Source organism: Osmia lignaria, chromosome 11 (assembly GCF_051020975.1).
Source record: "Osmia lignaria lignaria isolate PbOS001 chromosome 11, iyOsmLign1, whole genome shotgun sequence".
NCBI lineage: Eukaryota > Metazoa > Arthropoda > Insecta > Hymenoptera > Megachilidae > Osmia > Osmia lignaria.
The window spans coordinates 5,969,457-5,995,680 of record NC_135042.1 but is presented as its reverse complement, the minus strand read 5'-3'; the positions used below and the strand labels follow the sequence as shown (position 1 = coordinate 5,995,680).

The window sequence follows — 26,224 nt, the reverse complement described above, 5'->3', positions numbered from 1 at the left end:
TAACGTTTCCATTGAAATGGAGATTATCTTCTTGACCCATATCTAATTGCTTCGATTAAAAGATGATAGATTTTGAATAATCCAGGTTAATCCTTTGAACGATCGAACGGTGGGATCCAAAAATGATGAATAATCATCATTTTTGAATTTCATCCTCGTTCATTAGGTTTTCAATCGTCTGAAAGGTGAAATCCACCATGGGGGCTCTTCTGAAGAGGCATCAGGGAATTGGCAAGAATTTAAAAGAAACTAATTTTCCTGTTCGCGACAAAGGAACTTCCAATTTCAAGAACGTCGAAAAGAGCTTCGAGTATCGACTCTGTTCGAGACCAGACTACGGGAACTCGAACATACTTATCACAGGGAGATAGAGTACGGAAGTGCATCATTTTTTTTTTCCTTTTTTCATTTCCAACTTGAAACGGCCTCGAACGCTCTTCGTGAGTCACGATTCGCCTATCTCGACAGCGTTTGTCTCTGATCATACAACAGTATCACGCGATCCTTGAATTAAACGTTACACCGTCCGCTAACTTTGTAAATTTCGTTTAAACGCATCGCGTTATCTACGAGAAGATCGTTCATTTCTATATTTCCAAAGCTAGGGATAATTATTGCGAGAAACGTTCTCACGTACATCCTGCGTAGATTTTAATTGAAAACGAGGCCTCCGACAATACACGATGGAACAATGAATAATCAGGGAGAAACGCGCGATAGCCGCGTTAATCACACGACGTTCCACGTTCATTGAAACAGATTGGTTAATATCGAACAGCGATTCCCGTGGCAAGAAAACAATTTACCCGATGAATTTACCGAACACAGAACGAAACCGACAAAGATCGATCAATTACCTTCGCTAATTACATTGTAAATCGGCGACGTGATTGCGCTTTAATTTCGACGCGAGTCCCCCGCTTAATTAGTCGAGACTCTGTGCCGGCTCGATTATGATCAACCGAGTATGGTAATTAAGTAATAATTTAGCCCAGAGGCGGTGGACGAAGAAGAGGATATTAAATAGCGAAGTAACAAATTAGTGAAATAACTACGGGGGGTTCGTTAAGCTGCACAGGCGTAGATTCAGCAACGTTTTGAAAATTACTCGGAGAAATCAAGGTAGCCTGGTGAAAATAATAATTCAAAGTTGTCGAGAGGAAACTCGGTGAAACGAGCTCGCACGTAGCAAGCGTATCGATCACGAAGACGATATAGCAAGATCGTGGCTTGTATCTTAAAAATTCACCGACGTTGGAACCAGCCTGGTCGATAGTAATCGACAACGAGGTAGAAAAGCCGAGGCTGCCTTTTCGTCACGGAACTCCTTCGATCCGTCTGACACGATATTCTTTTCGCTCGAGCGTCAAACATGATTGATAAGAACGGACCGATAATGTGCAAAAGCTCATTCACAAGAAGAAGAAGAAAGAAATTGAAAGATACAGAATGATATTGACAATTTATTTTTATACCGTATTTTTATAAAAATAACGCTCTAGTAAACTTTAACGGCAACTTTCAACGAAGACGATAAGGCCGACGAAATCTGAAGTGGAAATGTGATATTAATTCGCTCCCGAAAACTTCGGTGATTTCGATTAACCCTTGTTATAAAAAAAAGTTGGACGGGTAGGAAGCATTCGAAGTCTCGCAATCGAAGAACACCCACCCGACTGTGTTCCGCCCGCACGCGCGCCCAGAACTTCCGGTTCGTGCTTTTAAGCCGGTCGTGTTCAGCTCGGAGCATACAAATGGAAGCTGGCTACCTACGCGTGACATTTCCAGGAGTGTACGAGGAGGCAGGTTGAAAGACGAAGAAAACGAGTCGGAGACGCGGCTGGAAACAGAAGAGGCGGGCTACGAAATCGGACTCAAATCGTGCCGGGAATGAAAGGAAATTCAGCTGAACGATGGAAAATGGAAAAGGGCGTCGTTGTGACCGGTGTAATAAAACGTGATTCCGAGGCAACTCTCTGAATGGATTCGCTATAAAAATTCGAGCTGTGCTAATCACGTTTTTAAATTGAACTTGGAGAAGAAAAGTACTACTTTTGAAAATAGTAGTTGTTTGTAAATAGTTTCCTTTTTCTAATCCACTTCTTACATCGCACTGTCCGTTTCAATGGGGACGCGTTCTGTAACTGAAAGCTGGCCACGCGATTTTTAATTCGTTTTCGCCCGGGATAATCTCGAAGGCCGACGGTAAGAGCGTTTTCTCTCGTTTATAAAGCACGAGGGAAGTTCGTTGGCTGGTCATGAATTACAGTCGCTGGCGAGTCCCTCGAAGAATATCAAGTAAATCGAGCAAACCAAGCAAAGGAGATTCGCTAAGCAAGCGGAAAAGCACTCTGGTGAAATACAAATAAACGACCAACGGACACGAGAGAAGAGCAAAGAGCGAAGAAAACTGATTATCGTTGATCCTGGTAACTAGATGGAAGATACGCTTGGAATTTATTCATTTGCATTCGTTCCACGATTGATTTTCAATAATTTCAATTAGTTATTACGTCGATGGCGAAAAGTGAAAAAAAGAAAGTTGGAAGAAAACTGGACAGGAGTCATGAATTTTATGAAATACGTGTAAGATTGTATAACAGTTGGAAAAGTTTCGAAAGAAAAGTCTGCGACGACAAAAAGTCGCCAATTAAGATTCAGAAAGGGTGATTCTGGAAAGTGGGACAGGTTGCAGTTCTTTTCCAAGCGAACGCCGGGAAAAGTAGCAAAGGAAAAGAGAGTTGAACGTTTCGATGAGTACCTCCGTCTCTCTATCTTCTCATATATGCATTTTTCTTAACTTACGCCCTTGCACTTTCCTCTTTAATGCAGCCAGACGTCTTTACGCTCTCGTCGGTTCAACGAGGATTATACTTTTCTCTACCTTTACAGATAAATTCTTGGAACTTTATAGGAAATATGGAAAAACGGTATTCCAAGGAATATTAGAATATTAGAACTTTTGAACGTTTGAATTTAAGAAAAATTTCTAAGTTCCTATTTCGGTAGTTGTACCGTACGTCGCCGACTTTTCGGACGGATCCTTGATATCTATAAGGAAGCATAAGACGAAGAAAGAGTTGACAAAGAGAACAAATTTCTAAGTTAACCCTCTAAGGAATATTCCTAGATTCTTCGAATTTTCTTGTACCAAATGTTCCAAGAATTAACCTAGCGACAGGAATTGGTTTAACGTACCGTTACCATGTTTCTTTTTTCTAATAATTATGAAACATTAGAGTTATGGGTTTCGAGGTTGGTGGAAGTTGATGGAAAGCAGTGGTTCACGCAATACCGCGATTTCTGTGGTAATCGATGGCGAAACTTGGAATCATGCTACGTTACATTTTAGGAGATTAAGGAAAGTATATATTAAAACAGTATTGTATAAGAATTGAAAAGACCACGATAAGTAAAACAGCACAAACTGTTCGGTTCTCCTAAAATGTAAATCTAAATACTCAGCGGTGCTGAGTGAGAAATATCGACGTTAAAAACTTGAAACGATGACGACTTGAATTTGATAATTCCTTCGACGTGTTCATTGGATGAAAAGTGGCGCATCGAAAATACGAAGACGAAGAGGCTGTAAAGTGACGTGAATTTTACGTGAAAGTTTGGCGAGGAGAGTTTCGAAAGGAAGAATAAAAAAAACAGAGAAAAAGACGCGATAGGAAAAAGTAAGACTTGTTTTCAATCCGTTGAAACCACCAACTTCCATTTTTTTTCTCTGTCTCTAGTTCAGTCTCGTCGAATTCAACGGATCGTTATAAACGCAACGTTCTCCTCGGTAGTACATATATTTTTTCCCTCGAATCCTTCTTTTTTTAGTTACCATCCTATCAACGGGATGTTTCTTGCGTTAAAAGGTTCGTTTGCGTTTGAAAAATGAGCTTCCAGACGAGGGAAGTTTAAGCTTCCGCCGTTTGATGGTTCATTTTTTAAATAAATTTCCCCCCTTATCTTTTCCTTCCTTTTACTGACTTTCGATTCGCGAGCGTTTTCACATTCCGTTTGCGTAAAATTCTTGGAACGATTTTTCATTTCATTGCCATCGGTCCACGGATGTCGTTTATCATTCTAAAGTAGATAACCAAAAAAATCCATTCCAGTGGCAAATCCCGAGCCCTTTCACCTTTGTTTCTTTCTGCTTTGAAATTTTTAACGCCATATTACGAGGAATTTTCATCTTATCGAAACGGGGTGGATTTTATCCACCGTGTATTCCGAGGGATTTTATTCAATTTTGATTCAATATTCGTCCAGTTGGTTCGTGTTCTATTTCTTTCTTTTAATATCCTGCCGCTATAGGGAAGATTTAATTGATCCTAGAAGGGAAAAGGGGGATCGAGGAGGAATAGTTAGCTCGGAAAAGCAAGTCCCATTGCTGTGGCCGATTTAATCGCGTTAATCGGTTCGCGGCTACTTGAACTGCTTCTCGCGAAATTGCCGTTTGTCGAGGGTCAACTGAAATCTTTTTATCTCCGGTAAATCTTTCTTCGAACGGACGGGGGGATGGTTTGTAATCGAACGATAATAAGATCGAGGGACCGAGACGCTTCCAGAGACGCGATCGCCTGGTAATCCGATAGATTCGTGAGCGAATTCAGAGTAAAATTTAATTAATCAATTTGTCATGGTGTAAAGTGGGTCACATTATCATTTCCTGAAAAGGAATTTTATGAATATACCTTCGTGTTCACCGAAAGAAAATCGAGAAGAAAATTCTTATATTTTACAAGAATGGTACGTACAACAATTGTTAGGATGAAGGGTTGAATCGTATCAAGATAAATTAGACCTTTCTCATTTCTCTGCTGCCAAACACACTCTCGAATCTCTGTGCACGTTGCCCTCGCTATTTCACCGCAAATAGTCAACTCGACAATCCGAGTTCAAATAGTGCTGCTAGTTCGAAACAAACTCCCTGGACCGTGTCGCAGGGGTGAAAAACTTTTCAGACTAAGGTACTTCAAAATCGAAAAGCATCTCTACCCTTTAAATTCTCTCGTCTTAATACAAGGACCTTTCGTTACATCAATTTTGCAAGTCTATGGTCAAGAATCGTGATGTTTTTTTATATGCTCCGAAAACAAAGAAGATTTCTTGCAAAAGCAACCCTCGTCTTAGAAATACAAGTTCGAGAACCCGCAGAGAAATTCTTCGCTGAATAAACAGGAAGATTAAGAGGGGAGACTTCAATAATTATTATTAAAAACACGATGATTTAAATATTACAGTAAGTATTAAATTTATGGCATCGATCAGAGCGTGTTAAACTATTTTAACCCCTGTCTCCCAGTCGAGTTTTGGAATTCGTAACGAACAAAAACGGTTGTAGGGGTAACAAAAGGGTAAATTAGCTGCTTAACTGGAACTCGTTAATTCCTGCTAACGTTCATTAATTAAATCGTCCACTAATAGTTGGAATACCAGAACGGTATCCCGGAATACTGAACCACTTGGTCGATGGGGTGTGTTTTACCCCTTCGGAAGGTTGTCCCAGAGGGTAAGGGTCAGGGATTTGTATAGGGTGTTTCATTTAACTGGGTCGAGATTTATCTTCTTAAATAAAATCCTGTACTTTTAGTGATACTAATTAAGAATGATTTTAAGAATACAAAATAATTCTTAATTTATTTTAATAATTCCATATTATTTGAAATCTTTGAACGCCCTTTGTATAAGCAAAGGGAACTGGAGAGCCTATCCTCTCGAACCTGGACACCAAGGGTAGCTCGTAGATATTCGAGGGTTAGGGTGCTGGTTCGAAAGTCCTTGGTATTTCACGGAAACACCCAGAATTCTGGTCGGGTACGTGCCTGACCCACCGCAACCCAACGGATACGTCACTTCCGGCTGGCCGTCGATCTACCCTCTATCGCTCCCTGAAATTCGAGAAACTCTGCCACCCTACGAACTTCGAGAGCTCTGTTTTACTTTTCCCTGCAGCGTCGAACGATTAATCGGAAACAGAGGGATTGAATCTTTCTTACACTTCTTCTGGGATTAATTCTTCTGCCTTCTGAATATTCATTTTTTTTTTAATTATAAGGGGCCAAGTTCTCGCTCTTAAATATTCGTGAAAACTTTGAGAAATTTTGTTCCTCGCTTCAGGAATTAATTGCCTCTGATTATCGAAAGAACTGGACGAAATCAATCATGCGTCCCTGTCAAATTTCTCGCTATTCAAGAAGTTATTCCTAGTCACATGCTACTTCGGAATGATAAATTACTTTTTCGAGTCACTGTACGCCATCCTGTCGTCCATCATCTGTCCTCGAATCGATCCCAAATAGTTCCCTTTCGTCCCACGATTCGGAATTTTTTCGAATTTCAATCGAGAACGGCCAACAATTTATTGCCAAACGACGGGGCTCGTTCGGAGAAAGCCCGTGGAATTGTGTTAAACGGAAACACACTAAGGGCTGGATTACTCGAATTAGTCTGTAATCCCGTCGTCGACGAGATTATTTCCCTCTGTTCCAGCAATTCCCGGAATTTCGTAGGCTGAGCACGGGATTAGCCGTTCGATCGTTCAACTCTTCGCAAGGCAGCTTCTTCTTGCAAACAGAAAAACTCTTTTCGTTCGACTGACCATTTTCGAGCCGACGACGGGTTATCGTTTCGGGATATTCGGAGAACAATAGGGGACAGAATTGAGTCGAAAGAACGGACGGAAACCGATAAATGTCCTCTGATAGCCCAGTTTTTTCAAGCTGAATATTTTAAACGCCTCTCGTATCTGGATAAACATCATAGGCTCTCGATCATCATCTCATCTGATACGTTATCTTGTCGCGTGTTATGTTGACACGTGTACATTATTATTTTTACATTTTTTCCCCTTTTTTAGTATATCGATAGACATCGAAAGTTTATATTAATTAAATAATTAAACGAATAGATGAAAATTAAATTTAAATGATTATATAGAATAAAAATTGTAATGTTAACCGTGTATCATGAAAAATGGTAACAAGAAGGGTAGTTTATGTTTCCACTGGCGTCCTATTTTCCAGATTTTCCAAAGGAAGGATTTGAAATATCCAGTCGGTGCAAACACGAGGCGTGTATACGAAACGGTGGGAAAGTTCGGCAAACAAAACGAATCCATAACAAAACATATTCTCTCGCGTGGCGGTTGCTGACACGTCGAACACGCGAGATACAGCTGCATTGTGGAATCCGTCTGCACGAACAACCATTGACTCGCTAATTGGAAAATTGAACACGTCTGAAACAATTAGCCCGCGAAACGTGGCTTGATTAAGTGTTCTTTGTTTCCTTTGCCGCATTTCCATCGATCGATCCGTGAGAGAAATTCCGAGGATCCGGCTTCTTAGAAACGTAACATTTGAAAATATTCTGATTATCCGAAATTCCTTCGATAACCTTTGTTCCCGTATCCATATATCGGTATTACAAGCTAGAATTTTTTCTATTTTATGGAGGTTATAAATCGCTAGATTTATATTCCACCACCGTGTATGCAGTGCGAAAGATAACGCGTTGTTGTTTAGGATGAATTATTATAGCGCGAAAAGTATAACGCGTTTCGATGCGTTCGTGAAAATTTTTCCTCTCAGTTGTTTAGAATTAATATCGTTATAATTCATGACTCTCTTTATCGCATACTCTTTATTCTGAATTTTCTCCTTACATCGAAACGAATCGCGCGTGCCACGAAAATGTACGGCACGATAAATTGAGCAATTTTCGTAAAGTACACGGCGGGAGTCGGAGTTCCTCCGACGAGTATGTAGCTTACTTTATTTCCAGGTGACGCATGCCGAACGTTCTTTCACATTTGCCGTTCGAAAGAGAGGAAAGAAAGCAGCGGCATTTAAAGCTACCAACGAGTCACTTTGTTCCCGTAGTCGTTGGTTGTGCGTAGCACGATCTCTTAATGGGTCGTAATGTATATACCGACTTATCATGTCGAGAGCTTTCTTCCGGTTTCATCTACGATCTCCATTCAGCGAAAGCTGTCATCTATGCACGCGTTCCTCTACCTCATTCATTATTCTTTTCTTTTTTCCATTTATTTTTCCTAGATTTCACGCTTTAACCGACGTTCATTTTTTCTCGAATAGTTAAACTACTCCGACGCTGTTGGCATCTAATTTTTTTTTCTCACGCAGTTTCCCCGTCGACGTTTTAATATCGTCCCTCCCACTCTTAGATTACTGTAAATTCCTCTTACAAATTGTTCCGACTCTCCTTTCTTCGGACTTCATCCACCTCGTTTACGTCTGCCTTTTTTATTCCCACGTTTCCGGTCTGTTCAACATTTTCCCCCGGCTCTCTCGGTTTGTTTTTTGATCTTTTCACGCGAGTTACTTCTTATTCAGCCGCTTTTAAGCGTTTCCCTCTTTCATTACTTTCATTCTACTTTTTACCCTTCCTTTGTTTCGATCTTGACGCGATCAGAGAACGGTGCACCTACCCTTTTAAATTCTTCAATTTTATTATTTTTATTCTGCTACTTTTGTAAAACGATTTCCCTCGTTTCACGATTTTTCTCCTTTCAATTGCAATTCTACTTTCATTTCTTTGCTCTTCATTTCCTTGGCGAGCTCTTTAGCCACCGTACGTCTCGCTGATCTTAGTCGCGGATTAAACTGTTCGACCTTTAGGGATCGATAGCATGCCAGTTCAAAGGGTTTCGATATCGTCTTGGTTCTCGATGCAAGCTCGATGCGTCGCGATGTAATATTTACCCGATTCGCCTTCGGCAGTTTACACGACCGTGCCGACTACGAACGTTCTCGTGTTTCCACGAAAATACCGATCCCTTCTCGCTCACAATAACGGCTGATAATTACGGCAGATTGATCGTTTGTAAATTACCACTCTAAATACGTTAGATAGCATAATTAATTCGTGTTTCGAGCGTTCAATTTCCAGCCAGGTGAATATTGAACTGTGTGGGTTGCTGTTGGCTGACACGTGTTTAACCAGGAAAAGTTTAAACTTTCGACGAACATAGATTAAACTGTCATTACATTTATCGGTAAATATGCATAAAAGGTCACATATCTCCGATTTCAGCTCCAGTTGGATATATTGTAAGGGGGAGTGTTGGGGGTGGAGATATTCCTACATATATTAATTCTGAAAATACCCCTTGAAATTTTCAATTTTTCAACATTTTTATCGAGGCGCATTTGCAGCAATGTTTCTATCAGCTGTAAATATGTAAGTTTCTTCGAATAAGAAAATAATCTTATTCGAGGGAGGCAGCGAAAAGTCAGTGACAATTCCGAGAATTTTCTATTCAAGAATTCTCTTGGTGTTCACCGGCAAAGAATGTCACAATTTCAAGCTTCGCTAAGCAGCTCCTGCCGCGGAATATTTCGTTTCGAGTGAAAAATCAAGATAGAAAAGGCGGCGTACTCGGAAAAACGTCGAAGAAGATTTTCTTCCGTCATGAGGGGGCGGGGAAAGAACGGGGTCGAACGATGTTCGGGGTTTCGATTTTTCCGCTCGCGAAATCCTGTTTTCTGCTCTCACCTTCGCCTTACAGAGACCCCCCTTTTTTCCCCCTTCCAACGAGACACTTCCTGTCTCCATCAGCATCCACACCCACGTACAGACTCGTGTTGACATCCTCGTTGCCGTTGTCTGCGGTCGAAGCGATGTCTTTATATGGGCCGAGCATCTCGTACGTGTCTCGTCTTCCCCTCCCTTCAGCGATCTTTCCACCAGCTTGCCGGATTTCTCCTTTTGCCGTGGTTCATTCTACTTGCCTTGCCTCGGAAACCCGCGCACGACTCGTTTTCCGCCTTCCGGTTTCCCGATACCTGGAATTTCATCTCGCTTTTTTTCCGATTCCTTTTGTGAGAATAGAGAGATCGACGGAGAGGGAAATCGTTGGAACGCACGGAATAAGATGATATTTTCTATTGATATTTCTGTTTGTTTGTTATTCTTTTCGAGAATTTTATGCTCTGTTATTTTATTCCACAGTTACTTATTCATAATTTGAATAATGTAACAGAAGAGACCAGGGTATTTTGTATTAAATTCCTTGTTTGAAAATTTAATATTCCTGACCTTTGATTATAATTTTATTCATTTCGATGGAGCTAAGGTTCGAATGATTCCTATTCGATATTGTACGCGTCCTTTTGGGAAAAGGCGCATGTACGCGTTCCGCAAGATGAATCGACGGATATACCGATGTACAAGAGGCATTACTCTATTTTCTAGATACTTGTTTCGATGGCTGATGCGTTCAATTCCGTGAACATGATCCGTATCCGTGAAGCGGTTTTCCAGAATTGAAACGTCAGCAACGAATGAGGCCAGGAATTTGTGCTCAGCATTTGCATGATTCGAGGAGCTTAAACGATTCCTTTGGAATAACGCGAACCGTTTCTGCCGGTTTATCGGTCCTGAAATATACGACAACGAGACACGATTCTTTTATTATTTCAAAAGTCTTTTGGGAAAAATACGTGATAATAGAAATTACTATTTTAAACATCTGATACCGTATCTTTTTATTTTTTTAACTTCGATAAATTCCATTAAATTTCACTTTCAAGAGACATCGTCCAACGTGATGTAATATCTTTTTTTTTTGAACCTCCCTGATGACATTATTTCGTTCGAAGGGTCAGTTGCATCGATGCGAATCAATTGTTCATTTGTCAGGGTTTATTTGAATGCAAACGAACCGTCGAAGTTTTTACACGGTTGCACGGATCGGAGGAGGCAGGTTTCGCTCGGTGTGATCTCGCATTTGCATAGAATCGCGGGGGCGGGAATTAATAATAATATTTTACGGGATACTAAAGGAGAGATCGTTTGAAAACGTTTTCGATGGGCAGCTCGCGTATTCATGCATTAACCATGCTTACGTTTCCGTGGGAATGTTTCTGGGTCGTGTTTCGCTGGGAAGGATTTCATAAAATACGCTTTTGTATCACAATCCGCGTAATTATAAAACATTTCAGAAATATAATTACAACGAAGGTGTATGCACGTACAACCAGGCCGAATAAATTTATACGTATTATTTTTTCGAAAGAGCGAAATGATCGATGGTTTTTCCGGTTGTCGAAACACGCGCTTCCGTACATTTGGTCGGACGATATTTGCGAGGAATCGATTCGACGGGTAATCCGATAGAATACTTTGCAGCGCTGTGCAACTGCACCCTCGACACACGCTCGAGCGGATCTGGAACGTCCGATATGATCGATTCGAAGGGTCGTCGAGATAGGAAACACTCTTCTGGGAAACTATATCGGCGCCGGGCAGACGGATAAATGTGTTTCCATTCACGAATCCATCGAACCGCGTACGTCGACTTCTGTCTCTTATAGAAAACCATTTCGTTCAAGAAATGGCCAGTTCATAACCAGTATCGAACTTCGGGAATTTGAAAGAATTTCAAAGAATTCGAGGTCCAATTAATTAAATTCATTTCATCCAAAATACGTTATTTATCTGTTAGAATAAATATTCTAGTCGAGCTCTGTAGAGCTTAATTGCTAACAGAACACATACATGAATCATGTACGGATGTAGGAAAGTTTATAATGCCTTGGCATCTCTTTTTGGCTCGTTAAATGCGGGCCAAATCCCGTGTAGCTTCCGGGGTTGAGCCGTAGAAATTACGAGCACCCTGGTTTGCGCAGCACCTGAAAAGTAGAAGAAGAAGAAAAAAAGAATGATCTTTCGCCGGTTCGTCTCCGCGTTCTGGAGCCAGTTAAAGAGGCTACTTTATACTGCACTCGCTGCCTCTCCGGAGACAAATGTGTTTCCCCCTTGTTTCTCCTTCGTTTATCTCCTTTTTCCAGTCTTCGTACAGTGGGTCACGTCGGGTAACAGGGAAATGAAACTCGCGAAAAGCGAACGGTCTTACAGTTTTCCCATTTGTCTTGGCTGGAATTAGTTTAAGTAGCCGGTGTAATGCACTTAAGCTGCTGTACATTTCTTTTCTTTTAGTTGTACGAAAGTAGGTACGGGATTTGTTTCTCTACCGTCTCGGTTGGACTTGTCTGACGAGTAGGTATATCTACTCTACTTGTCGGACATCTATCCGAAATACCACCCAGTTATGTACTGTTCACCCTATTCTACTTGTCTCACCATCTGCTGGCGCCATGCCACATGTCCGAACATCATTCAGCCACGTACCACTTGACTGATCACCTTATGTCTGACCATTCGTCGACTTATACTACTTGTTGGCCCACTAGTTTGAATTTCATACCCTTTTACACTTGTCTGACCATCTGCTAACCCTATTCTACTTGTCTAATCACTATCCTATTCTATTATAAAATATTTTCTCGAACTTGTATATTGCATTCTACCGATTTCACCTTATTTCTGACCATTCGTCGACTTATACTACTTGCTGGCCCACTAGTTTGAATTTCATACCCTTTTACACTTGTCTGACCATCTGCTAACCCTATTCTACTTGTCTAATCCCTATCCTACTCTATTCTAAAATATTTGCTTGAACTTGTATATTGCATTCTACCGATTTCACTTTATTTCTGACTATTCGTCGACTTATACTACTTGCTGGCCCACTAGTTTGAATTTCATACCCTTTTACACTTGTCTGACCATCTGCTGACCCTATTCTACTTGTCTAATCACTATCCTACTATATTCTAAAATATTTTCTCGAATTTGTATATAGCATTCTATCGATTTCTATGATTAGTTTCTTTTTTCTCATTATTGGTCCTCTTCTAATTGCAATCTTTTTATCGAAAGATACATCCATTAACTCCACTCGAAATAGCTCTCTCCATCGTTTTGACAGCTAAGTTTACCTTTCCGATTCTTGGTCGTTACCTGACGAATCTGTGAAACAACGAAGGTGTGGCCGTTCGGTGAAAAAAGCGTCACAGGAGAGACGACGTCCATAAACGTGTACGCGTCACCATTAACAAGCCACGTTCGATCGACCTCTTAATTGCCGCCTAAATTATCCTCCATTAGCAAAATCAGGAGTATTGCATGCAAGCCGCACGCCTACGCGGCTGCTCCATTATCGGAATCAAATCTATCCAGGCTACGTTGCTCCGTTAATAGACGATTCGAGTCATCGATAGATCGCGTGTTATTATTTATCTCGATGAAATACCGATCGTTCCTTTCGGAATTCGAGAAACTCGAAGCAACTTCTCACTGCGACATCCGTGTTGGATTTCAATTGGCGTCTAATTCATTCTCACCTTTTTTTCACAAGCGCGGCTTTCAAAGAACCACCGATTCGGAATCAGTAGTCGAAGCACGGTTGACCTATCGGCAAAAGCGAGCGTCCGTGAAAAGGCGTCTGCGAATCGATCTTCCCAACCCGGCCAAACACGGCGAAGATACAGCAGAGGGGAAACGGTGAAATTACATAAGCAGAGAACGTCGAGTGGATAGAAGCAGAGTAGATACACTGCCGTTTACGAGTATCGGAACACTCGCGGGTTTTGTTAATTATATTACCGTGAAAATTCGAAAACGCGCCCCGCTTCAACTTGAATTTTAATTCATTTCATTTTACAACGACGATTTTCATCGTTTTGACAAAAAAATGAAGACAATTTGAAATTAAAAACTTGACGTATTAGGGTAGAAGCGTCTTAGTACTTACGGTCGATCGATCAAACGGTGGCATTAGGATAGCCGGGTAACCATTACCAGGCTAGCAGATCCACAACCTCCCAAATCTGTTTATCTTCGGGATAAGGGGGATTAGGTTGAAGCAAGGTGAACAGGAAGAGTATCACGAGCCGTTCAGGTAAGCCCCTGCAAAACTGGAAATCACTTTGACCACGGTGATAAGCCTGGCGAAATCCGAACCACCCTCGAGAAACAAGACGAGATCCATTGCGAGGGAATTAGCTGGATCTCGAGATACACCAATTATCAGATTGTTCGTTTCATATTATTTTTCCTGCCTCGTTGCAGCTCGTTTGGAAAAATAAATAATTTTAAGATCCATTCGAGAATGTTTGCACGGTAAATTTACCGGTAATATCTTACCCTTTGTTCCAAGTTAATCCATAACGAACCAAGGATCAAACTAGTTCGAGTTCGTAGGCCAGGTCAGATCAACTGGAACTTGACCAACATTCTCGAAACACTCCCGATGGGTCGATTCTGTAATCGCCATTATGGGGTTTCGAAGGCTGACGCGTTTCGATCATTCGATAAAGTCCCCTTGTATTACAACGATAGCCGCAAACGTTGAACGTACTGTTGGAAAACGAACGTTCTGGGTTATGGTCGTTTCGATCCATAATTAAAGCCTCATTATACTCCAGCTCCAAGGCTGAGTTGTACAGAAAATTTGAATTATAGTCTAGCGTCTGAATATTAAATTCTCTCCTGCTATTTTTTAATTTGTATTTTTAACGAAAACAAATTCAAAGGTTTTTTTTATTTTGTAAAATACGTAGAACAAAGCATTGTCTCTTTCGAGTGGTATTCCAAGCTCAAAGAGAAACTTTTGTATCGGTATTCACTCGAATTCACGAGTGCATATTGAACTTGATCCTATCTCCGGTTATCTCCTGCCGTATTGCTGTGATAACATTTCTAATGCAACCTTTCAGTCGTCGAGTGTTTGCACAGCGATCGAACGGTCGATAAACTGTCGCGAAAAAAACAGACGAGCGTATCATCCAGAGTTTTTCACCAGAAAGTAACTTAACCATCGTGAAAATATTTTTCGAAACAAAATAGCGTAGGTTTCTCTTTGTGGAAGCTGTAGAACAACTGATCAAGAGAAATTGATAAAGTTCATTGAACTTTAGTAACAGAGAATCGTCGGGAACAATGGTCGACGCTATTCCCTTTGGCTGGCTTTTCGAGAGGAACGTTTAGTGGAATGGTTGGCACCGATGCTTGATTACTCGCGCAAAAAGCTGCCGCGTGCACACGCTGACACGGTTCAGTAAGCTCACGGATTTGCAGCTGCAGCATTTTGTCAACCCTGCTCCTCTCTTCCACCTTCGAATTGGAAAGTGGCTTTTTAGCTGTGCCCGGCATTAGCTTTTCTTTTCGAACGATCCTTTATGAAACTGTACCATCATGGTTGAAAGTTTCTTCAGGTATTCCGCAACCAAGCGAGGCTCGTCTGACGTAAGCTAATTATTACCAATTTGTAGTTGGAGGTTTATCATTTCATTCTGAATTGATCTACGCAATGTTTCAACGAGGCGTCGACAATTTTTCACCCCACTGTTGCTACTTTACCGTGAAACGATCATAATTCACTCGAATTAACGGTTAACTTTTCTTCGCTTCTAACGCATCGTCGTTCAACCCCGAGGCAAACCGCGATGAAATTTTTTCTCCTCCTCCCGTTCCTTCGGGATACGTATCGCCGAGTATCGAGTAACCTGTTCTTCGTCAACCTTGTTACCAAGTGGACGGAGAGTTTTATCATGAACGGGCAATTTTGCTTTGATTAGAAACTTCAGGATCCTGCAATTTTTCCCCGACGAACGCTGATAATTTTCTATCGTTAATTCATAGCGGAGCGGAAATTTTCTTAATTATCGATACCTGCGTGTTAATTAATCGGAGTGAATAATTAGTTAAATATTATTCGATACGAACTTTCGTTAAATAATGGGCGGTGTAATACAAGAACCCTCGGCAAATTTACACTGTTTTCGACAAGCAAAAGCGAAACCCTTTGCCGCCGTTGTAAATCAACAACGAACCAACAAAATTCCTTTCTGTTCTCGCCTTTTCCAAGCAATTTCCTGCAAGTTTCGTTTCGCGGCAAGTTCTCGGCTGACTGCGAACGCAGATTGCACGGGGACGAAAGACGAAGTGAATTCGACGTGCTGGTAAATTAAAGATCGAAATGGGCGAGGTGAAACGGAGACAAGACTGCTTAATTGCGACTATGTCGCTTATTAAAGAGAATGATTGGCGCCTCGGTGATCAATCGAATAGCTTATACCTCGCATTAACGCGTCGTTGTCTGGCTTTTTTTCGACGTCGATTACACTTTTTCAAAGGTGTACCGAGACGTACAGTGGGTGAAAAAAGTATTCACCCTTGCTTTTATTTTCATTATTTTATTTCAAAAGAATTGTGGATATCATATTACATTCGATATTTATAAAAATTAAATCTTAATTATTTCGTAGAGATGGTATCATGTAGGAATAATTATTAATTAAAAGGTGAGGAATATACTTTTACAATTCATTGTACTTTTCATCCCCTTTCATTTTTCTTTGACCTCTACCACGTCGTTCTCTCGAGTCCCCCAAGCTTTAAAACCATCCTCGTTGTGCGACTTTTCGTCCGTGTTTTTCACTCCGGAGAAAGAAAACCCTCGTTTGATAAACTCCAAGCCTGAAGCTTGCTTTGGCTTCAAGTGAACCGGAGCCACTGTGCTGGTGGATTCCAAGGTAAATAGATGAATTGAGAGGTTTGTTTTGCGTTGCCGATGCCGAGGATGCTTTTGTCCCGGTTTCAAGTGGTTTTCAGGGGGGTTGCGATTCCATGGATTGATCGGTAAGGGGTGGTTTAATGGAAATCAGTCATTCTTTCTCTTATGTTTCATGTCGAATGATTCTGTATTAAATACGCGGTAGTTGTCATGCGTTCACCTTCATAGTGATGAACTTACGTAACAAAGAAATATTAATGCGTAGTACGGAGGTTTCCATGGGTTCCATGGCCCACGTGACGGGATTATTCAACAACCTCGTAATTGCTTCGCGCTGTAGCAGCAGAAACGTGATCGCAAACGATCCTGCCGCTGTTTCACGCGGTAACGGGAACGTGATTCGGAATAAAAATATTTATTTGCTCGTCCCTCTTTAACGCTTCCATAATTTTCATCTTTCCGATCGTTGATTAATGATTCACCTTGTTGGTGAACTCTTACTACTCTCGTGTGTGCTCGACCTCATGGTTCAAGAATTATCAAATAAATCTACCTGTGTAATTCAATGGGATATCGAAAAAAGGTTCCAACACTCCATCACTTACGAGTCATTAAACCTTACCTCAAGAAAAATCCGTTAAAGTCTGTACGAACGACCCCTTACACGGGAATGGGGGTGCAAAATAAAGAAAGATATCACGTTTCATTTATCCATTTGCGATAATTTAACGACAGTTCCTTATCTTTTTCTTATCTCCCTGGGTATCGAGACGTTCGTTCCTCGATTTTAAAAGGTAAAATATTTGATATAAAGGTATTGCAAAATAGCACTTACGACAATTTCAAGTGCGAATAACAAATTTTCCTTTAAATTTTGATTCAATCAGAGATTTCCATTTACAACCCCATCGAGGCTAATATAACGAAAAGTAAGCATGACAATTTCCATTTTAGCAGACAATCTTCGAAGCACGGAATTCTTTTCGAAACGACGCGAAATTCAATCTCGTGAACGTTTTCCTTTATATCGACAGGGTGTGTTTCGCGTGGAAAACGTCGCTACCACGAACAGGTTGCTTTAAGAGTCGGTTAAAAATCTTCTCGAACATTTCCAATAGCCAGATCTCCGTCAACGATACTGTCCCACCGCTGTTCAAGCTTCTTCTACTCAAACAGACCGGTCCTGTTCCTTTCGTTTCGTTGGTAACGGGTTCTATTCGCTCCCCTTTTCATCGTGACGACGTCATTCGACCGTGAAAACGGGTATCAACGAGCGGCTGAAAGAGCCACAGGGAAGAACCGATCGGGAAAACTACCCCCGACCGATCACAATGGCGACGATAACGGCGATAACTGTGGGAGAACGGCGATAACGAGCCACGATGGGGAACGAGGCAGCTTCTTCGAGAGAATGGACGTTAAATCATCGTGAAAAGTCAAATGGAATGTAATTTCTGTTCGTTCTTGCAAGCATTGTAGCAAAGCACCGGTTTTCCAGCTAAATTTCAGGGAAAATTTGATAAATACCGCGGTAAGGGAAAGAGGGTGGATTTCAGAGGGGAAGGTATTGCGTTCGATTCGCTGAAATTCAGGAAATTAACTGGTCGAGGGAAACTCGTGTTGAAATGGGAACATTTCATTTCTAATCATTTCTTAAGAGAACGGTATAAACATCGCAGAATGCAGCTAATTAATTAAGACTCATAGTCTCGTATTCCCACGTCTGACCGTCTAATCCATTGAAACTTCTGCGACTTCATTAAAATATTGAAAATGTAGAACACTATTCCCAGAAGCAAGTTTCATTATTTACTCGGGAGTGTCACCCAAGAGACTGAAATAATTCTCCCGAATTTGCCCCATAAATATCTTTGAACGTCTTATTTCGCGATCGGTTGGCAAACGTTAAATCGCGAGACCCGAATTCCACGGTTTCGAATCGATATTGGATCGATCTCGCGATCGTTTCACGAATTTCGGTGAAAATCGCGTCGCTTCTAAAAGGTGGGCGAGATTTAAAGTTCGACCGGACAGCGATAAAGATTGCGCGGTGGAAAGGGGCCGCAATAAATTCCGTTTCGTTGGCTACGCTTCTTCCTTCGTTTCGCTACCGTCCCTGGTGATTTACGCGACGATGCTCTCGCTAGATGGACACCGGAAGTAGCAGTCAGCTTATACCCGTTACGACGTGTTATTTCGTTGCCTTCTTTTTAATAGGTCCGCGTGATATTTCCCAGATCAATTCTGTCGACTATTCTATTTCAAAAAGCGTTAGGGTGCAATGTACAAAAAATATCAACGGTTCATGAAATGCATGAAAATATTTTGTTATATTTCTGTTGAAACGCTTTAAAATATCACATCTGTGTCTTAAACTTGTCCATCTTCGCTTTATTCCACGGTATACACTGTAATCTATAGCGCCACACTTTTCGTCTGACAATATATTGACTTGTACTACTTATTCGATCAAGGGAACGCGAACCTCGCGTCTGACCATATGCAGGGTTATACTACTTACACGCCTATACTACGTTTATTGCGCAAATATAGAACTGTAACTTAAAATAAACTTTCATTCCGTTTATTTCATTTTTCCACCTTTACAAATGCAATTGTGAAAAATGTTCCAAATTTTCTTCCTTCGTTTTAATTTATAATTAGACTCCACCTTACAAAAGTATAAAAAACAATTATCTGGCAAGTTTGTTCGGGAAATCTATCGAGGCTCGGCTCGATGTACGTTGAAAATCGGCCTGGAAAACAATCAATTACCGGTGGAAAGCTCACGGTATCGACGTAAGGAAGCGGAACAAGCGCGTTTCCGCACGGAGTACGGCATCGTGGCGCGGCATGTAATCGAAACGGCGATTTGCCGGTTAAAGGGGGGGGGATGGTAAGAGGGGGTGGCAGTCCTCGTGTCGACTGGCGGGCTTGATTAGAGCCAGCCAGCCGTGAATCGACGGCGCTGGGAATTAGAGATCGGCCAGTTAAGAGAAGCAGCTAACGGGGCGTGTCGCGAGCGTAATTGCACCAGCGTCTGCGAACGTCGTCGCTGCGAATTCGCAAATAGCCAGACGAAAGGCGGTTTCCGATGTGCGACGGACTAAGGTGAAGATTGTACCGCATTGTCTAAGATACGATGGGGATTCGAGAAGATTTTTTTATTAGATCCTGGTATATTATGTTCTTACAAAGTAGATAATACTTGTAACTCCCTTATTTTCCATAATTTCGTCGACGATGACTTAACCGGCATTATTTTAATTTTACCAACATTTCCCGTCGTTATAATACACACGAAGACAGAAACATCAGAATTTATTTGCATACCGTGGAAACAGCTTCCCCGATATGAAATTACCCGCGGATGTGTTTCTACCGCGTGTTCTACAAACAAGCCTCGTGTTTCGTCGAGAAATGTCATGGTTCACGTCGACCCAGCGCTCTTTCTCTTTTCCTTTATCTTTTCGAAAAAAAGAAGAAAGCGAATATCTCGTGGTTTGCTGGTCGTTTCATTTACTCTTTCAGCTTTCTTGTATCTTGTATCCTATAGGCTTTAACTTCGTATCTACCTTCCACTGATTTCTCGTTTACCCTATTCGTTTGCCCTTTTGGTAGAACCCGATTATAAGACCCTTTACCAAATGTTCAGATTTATTAAAAAATAATGCGACACGCTGTAACAGATTTTCGCGAATTTCCACTCAATTTTCTCATCGCAATTTCCAGCAGATGCTTGTAACATTCTTTTTTTCTTCCTCAAGGGTTACTCTTATGAATATTTTCGTTTCCACGCGGGGTTAAAAACGGCCATACCTTTTTCCAACGTTCTCTTTTCATGGACGATGCTACTTGAACCTGGGCAACGATGGACGAACGAATTTACACGCCTCCCACGCTCGTGCGCACACGAAAAACCTATCCCCCGCCCTTGGCGGGGCGGAATTTAATAAATTACGAAACGGTGAATAAAAAGAGAAGGCGGCTTGTTTTTCATTTACCGACGCGTCATTAGCTTTCGCCTACGTTTGTCGCTCGGGCGAGCACATATTTTCCCTCTGGTTCGCGACACGGTCGCAATAACCCGCAGATCCGTGGACGTCGGTGGGCGAAATTAAACATAAAATCGAGCAGACCCGCCTTTGTGACTCGCGAGTCCCTCGGGGAAAAAATATGTATCCTCCCCGACAGGAGTTTGTCAGGATACCGTATGAAACTGAGTTTTTAGTGTCGAGTGGTTTGTACCTTTTATTTTTATTTTCTATTTTTGAGAATAAGTTTTCTACCGTTGGAGATTTTATAATCAGGATCAAAAGGTTGTTGGAGGATACTGAACTACCCATTTTTCTTCTTTTCCATTCTATGCTGTATTACTATTTACATTATTTTTTAATTGTTACACTGATTTTAGTAAAATTTTGTATATAAAATTAAGAATTAAAAAATATTTAATGGCTTTGTCAATTTAAAAATTGCAAAGTATATGAATTACTGGAATTATTAGATTTTTGTGAAATGCTATTAATTACTGGCTACAATTACTAGAAACGAGAAACAGAAGATTTTGCGAGAAAGAGAAAGAGCTGTGTAACGGGGAACAAAGGATAAGATTATTGTATTACTATTAGCTCAGCGAGTCAACCTATTGTCGTACTGAAACGAGACTGAAAACGAGCCTCTTTGTTAACTCTGTCGTGTACGAGACTGGATAATGAGAATTCGAAACAGCGAGCACTAGCAGCAACTAAAATTTTCGAAACTTTCACTGTATCCTGTAATTTAGACGTTATATTACTGTCGTTGATTGACTATTGAATGGAGATAGAAACAATTGTTAGCGCTGATTAATTACCAGTGCCAAGGATGAACCCTTTACAAAAGGTATTGATTCAGATTCAACCCTTTTGTCTGTTTATTGCATCACCGAACACGCTCTAAATACGAATTATTTCATTGATAAAAGCAGAGGAGAAATTTATTATTATCCATCGTAATTGATATAATTACCTTGAAAAAAAAATTTCTTCATCAATAAAAAAAACCACTCAAACTTTTCAAAAGATTTCTCCAATATTCATCCCTGTTTCTAAGATACTTCTTTCGTGCAAGGGGTCGAAAATCCATCAACGATGCGTCAACATCGTGCCATCCATACATGTAAACGTGGTTGAAGAACGATTGAAAATTCTGCAATGGTAAACTGCACGTTCGGTCTCTAATTTACGAGACTGTCGACTGGCATCCGTAGGAAAAAGTTTACAGAACGTGTCTTTTGATCTGCCCTCCTTTCGTCCCGTGCCGACTCCCACCGTTTCCCCTTCAATTTCCGTTTCCTTGTTTGTCGTCCTCCGATGACATTCGATAAATATTTTACATGTCGTCGATACCAGCCGAGCACGTCTGCTCGTCGATTGTCTTTCGAGCGAAGAAAATATCCGTACAAGATATAAAGATAGTAAAACGTTTGAAAAATGATCCATGCCGATACCTCTGCTGCAGAAATCCTATCTCTTCGATTATTGAACTGATTCAGAAAAATGTTTAATTTAAACATCCGACACTTTGAACGTAATGGCAAATGTTGAACATCTTTTGAAAATCTTGCAGCCAACTTTCCTTATGTACGCACGTAATATAAATGAAACCTGTGTATAATTTGTGCACGAGTACACAATCTCAAGATAATCATACTCAATTTCCATAATGCAATCCCGTTCTAGATCAAACGATCACGCGACCAGTCTAAATCCGACAGAACACTCTATCCTGAGCGGAGAATATAATGTTCAAGGTTCGGAAATCTTTCTACCGATGGTCCAAGATCGTTCCATCCCCTCGAGAGGGGGTGGTAAAAAAATTCTTAGTCCGTGAAACAGCGAAGAAAGCGCGTTTGATATCGTAAAGCTGTCCTTACCAGGCGTATCCCGAGACGAGAGGGGCGAAGATGGTGGTGTTCGAGTCTGTCGTGCGAGTTCGCGAGAAAGCAAGGGGCTGGAAATCGAGGGTGCTTAGCACGCGACTTTGCAAGGCCAAGCTGTGGGAGGCCATTTTATAACCAATTAGTTTCCCTCTTTAAGAAACTGCCTACGGAAGTAGCACTCGAGGCGTCCTTCGGCTCGCTCCAAGTGCCTCGCTGCTGCTTCTTCCTCGGCCACCGACGAAAATAGAAAATCATTGTCCCGCGATGACTTCGCTTTTCAACCGACAGTCACGAACAAACTCGGAACAATGGGGATGTTTATCGGGCTTGTTAATCGGAGATGAGACGGTGCTTTTGAAGATTCTTAAAACGATTTCCTTTCCGCTGATGTTATTTAATTTTAATAATTTTTTAGAGAATAGGTTCAATAGTTGAAACGATTTTAATAGGAGAAGTGAATTATTTGTAAATTAGAACGATAATAACGTGGAACAATTAATTGATCGTGAAACGAAAAATCATCCCCCCCGTAAGGTCAATTGAATTGTTGAATTTAATCAGATCTCTTAACCTTCTTCCAGATCCCTGACCGTACGAAAAAATCAAATGCCGAGAACTTTGCTCGATCGCCGTTGGATTATCTGCTCCTGTCGTCCCACGGATCCGCTTTTAATGAAAGCTTTTCTCGGTAAGTCCTTTTTGCTGTGCGATTTTCTTGGCGATCGTTAACGGGAAAGAATCGAAAACCGGAAATAGACATTCTTGGTTTATCACTGATACATTAACTCCTGCAATAATTAATCCCCTTTAAGACTTAACAAAATCGGTTGGAATGAAGAAGAAAGGGTTGAAACTGCTTATCTTTTCTCATATCGCATTCGTGCTATCCGGAACGCGCGCATCTTCTCGTGTATACTCGTTGCGATGGTCATGGAAATATCTCGTCTCTGGTACATCCCATAGCGGAGTTTGCAACGCAGAAACACGCGTGGAATGTATTACGTTTCGAGCTTTTACCGTTGCAATGTTCCGAACGAGAATACGAGAGAGAAAATCGACGTTTCGTTGGGAAACACGGCGGTGGTAGTCGTAGTCGGAGAAAATCACGATGCACCGAGGAGATTCCTATCCATTGCGTAGGTGGATGCAGAACAGGGAAGGTGGAATGAGTTTTATTTGCTAAAGAAAGGTTGATTTAACGAGGCCTCTCCTTTGGTTGCGAGCTCGAGCTAATGCGATTACGGTTTTATCAGAAGTAGCACCGGTGATTCGTCGCCGTCTGATCAATGGCCGACTCGTATCACTTAATCCCGGTATAATGGCCATCGAGTGGAATGTTCCGCGAACGTGCATTATGTAAAACGAGCAACGGGGCTAATTTATTAATTCGTTCGACGTCGCGTGGGTCACGCGTGCGCCTATTCGAAGCCGCATGCTATTATTATTGAGCTATTCCACTTGTTTCGTTTGCTCCCTCGAGGAAAAATACCATCCTATCGAATTAACTCGAATGCAAATTAGAAAATAATGTCTCCAGTTTGTTGAAAAATTAAAATAATCCAAAATGATGATGAATTAATTCAGTTGTTCGATGGTGGCTATGTACAGGAGTAGCATAAATTGTGCATGTCATTACGTTTCATTACGCATGTCAAGCGATTCGTTAACGTCACCGATAATACCGTGTGTCGGAGAAACACAGAGCTAGGAGAGAGTGAAAACGAAGGATCCAGTAAGGAAATAGAGAAACAAGAAGGAACGAGATACGTATGGATTGGATGAAGAAAGGCGGAGGATCGCGAACGACTGGGACAAATCGCTGGGTGATCCCTTTTCGGATTATCACTACCTGGCCTGGATTCGTCTGAACACGTACCCACCGTTTCTACTGGCCCGTTCATCCATTGTTTTCACTCGTCGATCCGTAACGCTCGTTGTTTTTCTAACACAGTTACGTGTCACCGTTTTCCAGATTCAATGATTATTGAATGAAACAACTTCTCTTCCCGCTAGAAAAACAGCATTGATTTGATACGTTCCAGATATTTGATTTTTTTTTTAAATACCATCGAGAGGGTCGAACAAAAAAGACTATTAATTAATAGAACGAAAAAGAAAAGATTGAGATTCTATATAAAATAGTAAAATTAAAAAGTTGCTTCAATATTTGCTTCTGGGGTTTGTAATATTTTCCATGTTTGATTTAAAGAAGATCTTTTTGATTTTTTTTTAAATACCATCCATAGAGGGTCGATCAAAAAAGATTATTAATTAATAGAAAAGAAAAGATTGAGATTCTATATAAAATAGTAAAATTCAAAAGGTTGCTCCAATATTTGCTTCTGGGATTTGTAATATTTTTCATGTTTGATTTAAAGAAAATCTTCAATATTCAAATATCGAAGTTTAAATTTATGTAGGAAGAATCGAAGTGTATAAATCGAAATGATCGGCCCAGTTTCGTGATCCACCGGATCCACGGGATAATCCTCGGCTCAGAGGTGAAACGAATCAAAACTTTGCCGGCCGCAGCCTAAATGTCTTGATCCCGATTACAGCCGGAAGTTCTCGCGTCGTCGCCGTTCCTGTTCGGCTTCCCGGCATGCGAAACTTTTCGACAGGATTTCGAGGAGATAAAGCGATTCGCGACACGGTCTTTTCGTGGCCTTTCATGGGGTTAATGCGTCCCCACAGCTCGGATCACCCACAGCGTTTCCGGCCAATTTTTCATAGGACTTCGTTTTCATCGAGAACGGAAGTCCTTTGCTTGGAAAAGTTGCGGATTCGAATAGAGTTTATCGGATAGAAAGGGATCGATCGTTAGAAGTTAAAGAAACGAAAAATTTCTTCTTTTATTATTGATTTATTTGGAGAAACAAATCATAGTAGGTTGATTAAAAAAGCGAAAGAAGCGTCGATTCATCGTGAAATCCTTTATCGGAAGCACGAAAATTCGATGCAGGCGAGAAAATGTTTCCGAAGCTTCTTCCACTCGAAACGGTCCCCGAGTGCTTTCGAGGGCGTCCACAATTTTTGAGAGGTACGTCTTCTAGCGATCCAGCCACGAAACAATGGACTTCTCGACAAGTGTCTTCTCCGTCAACCTGCTGGCCCCTTTTATACCAGAAACAATGGATCCCTACCCTGAAAGAAGGTCTTCCTTCTTCTCCTACTCCTTCCTTCAACCCGTTCCTGTCGTGGCTCTTTTTGCATTCGCGGTGTCTCAGCTCGCGAAAATTCCTCCAGAGACTTCCGGAATAATTCGATTTCCGGCGAACAATCGAAAACTCGTGTTCCCGTCGAGTTCCTTTCCGAACAGAATTTCGAGAACGGAACAAAGTTTTTCTTTACTGCAACGTACCAGGTACACTTGAAATCATATTGTTATTTTAGAAAGCATAATAAGTAATTGATTAACAATTGTTCTTAATAATTTTCTTCTCCGTTGATTTTGAATATTATTCCGTATGAAATTTGTATTGTAAACGTTGAACTGAGAGGAATATTCCTCGTCTGACCATTCCCAGTAGCATTAATAATTAGCCTAATGACAGAACCGAGGGTGGTACTCGTCGAATGGTAAACAGACGACAAATTTGGCCGGTTACGCGCGTTATTTCCGACGAATTACGGCATTTGATCGTAGCCTCGAAATGTTTACGAAGCCAGACTGGCTGGTCTGGGTTTGGTTGTTTTACGCGGATCGGCCCGCCATGATTACAAGCTCGTGGTTTAAGATCAACTAACAGAAACGACGTGTCCACGTTTCAACTGATAAACTATACCTTTTTTTAGAGCGCAATTAAAAATACATAGAGAAAAACTGGGCCAGACGAGAAAATAATGCACGAGATATCGATGTTTTTTCAAGTTACCATTGCAGTTGTGAAAAATTCATTTTACCATTTCAACCGTTT

General features: G+C 41.1%; 1 protein-coding gene across 4 annotated transcripts in view; it reads left to right on the top strand.

The window, feature by feature from the left end:
- Oamb (Octopamine receptor in mushroom bodies) overlaps window positions 1-26,224 on the top strand; it is a 77,009-nt gene that overhangs the window by 24,419 nt on the left and 26,366 nt on the right. For all 4 annotated transcript variants that reach the window (XM_076690960.1, XM_034323546.2, XM_034323547.2 and 1 more), the window contains one exon: window positions 22,889-22,995. The gene's annotated coding sequence lies outside the window, so the exon portion shown is untranslated. The remainder of the gene's footprint in view (window positions 1-22,888; window positions 22,996-26,224) is intronic.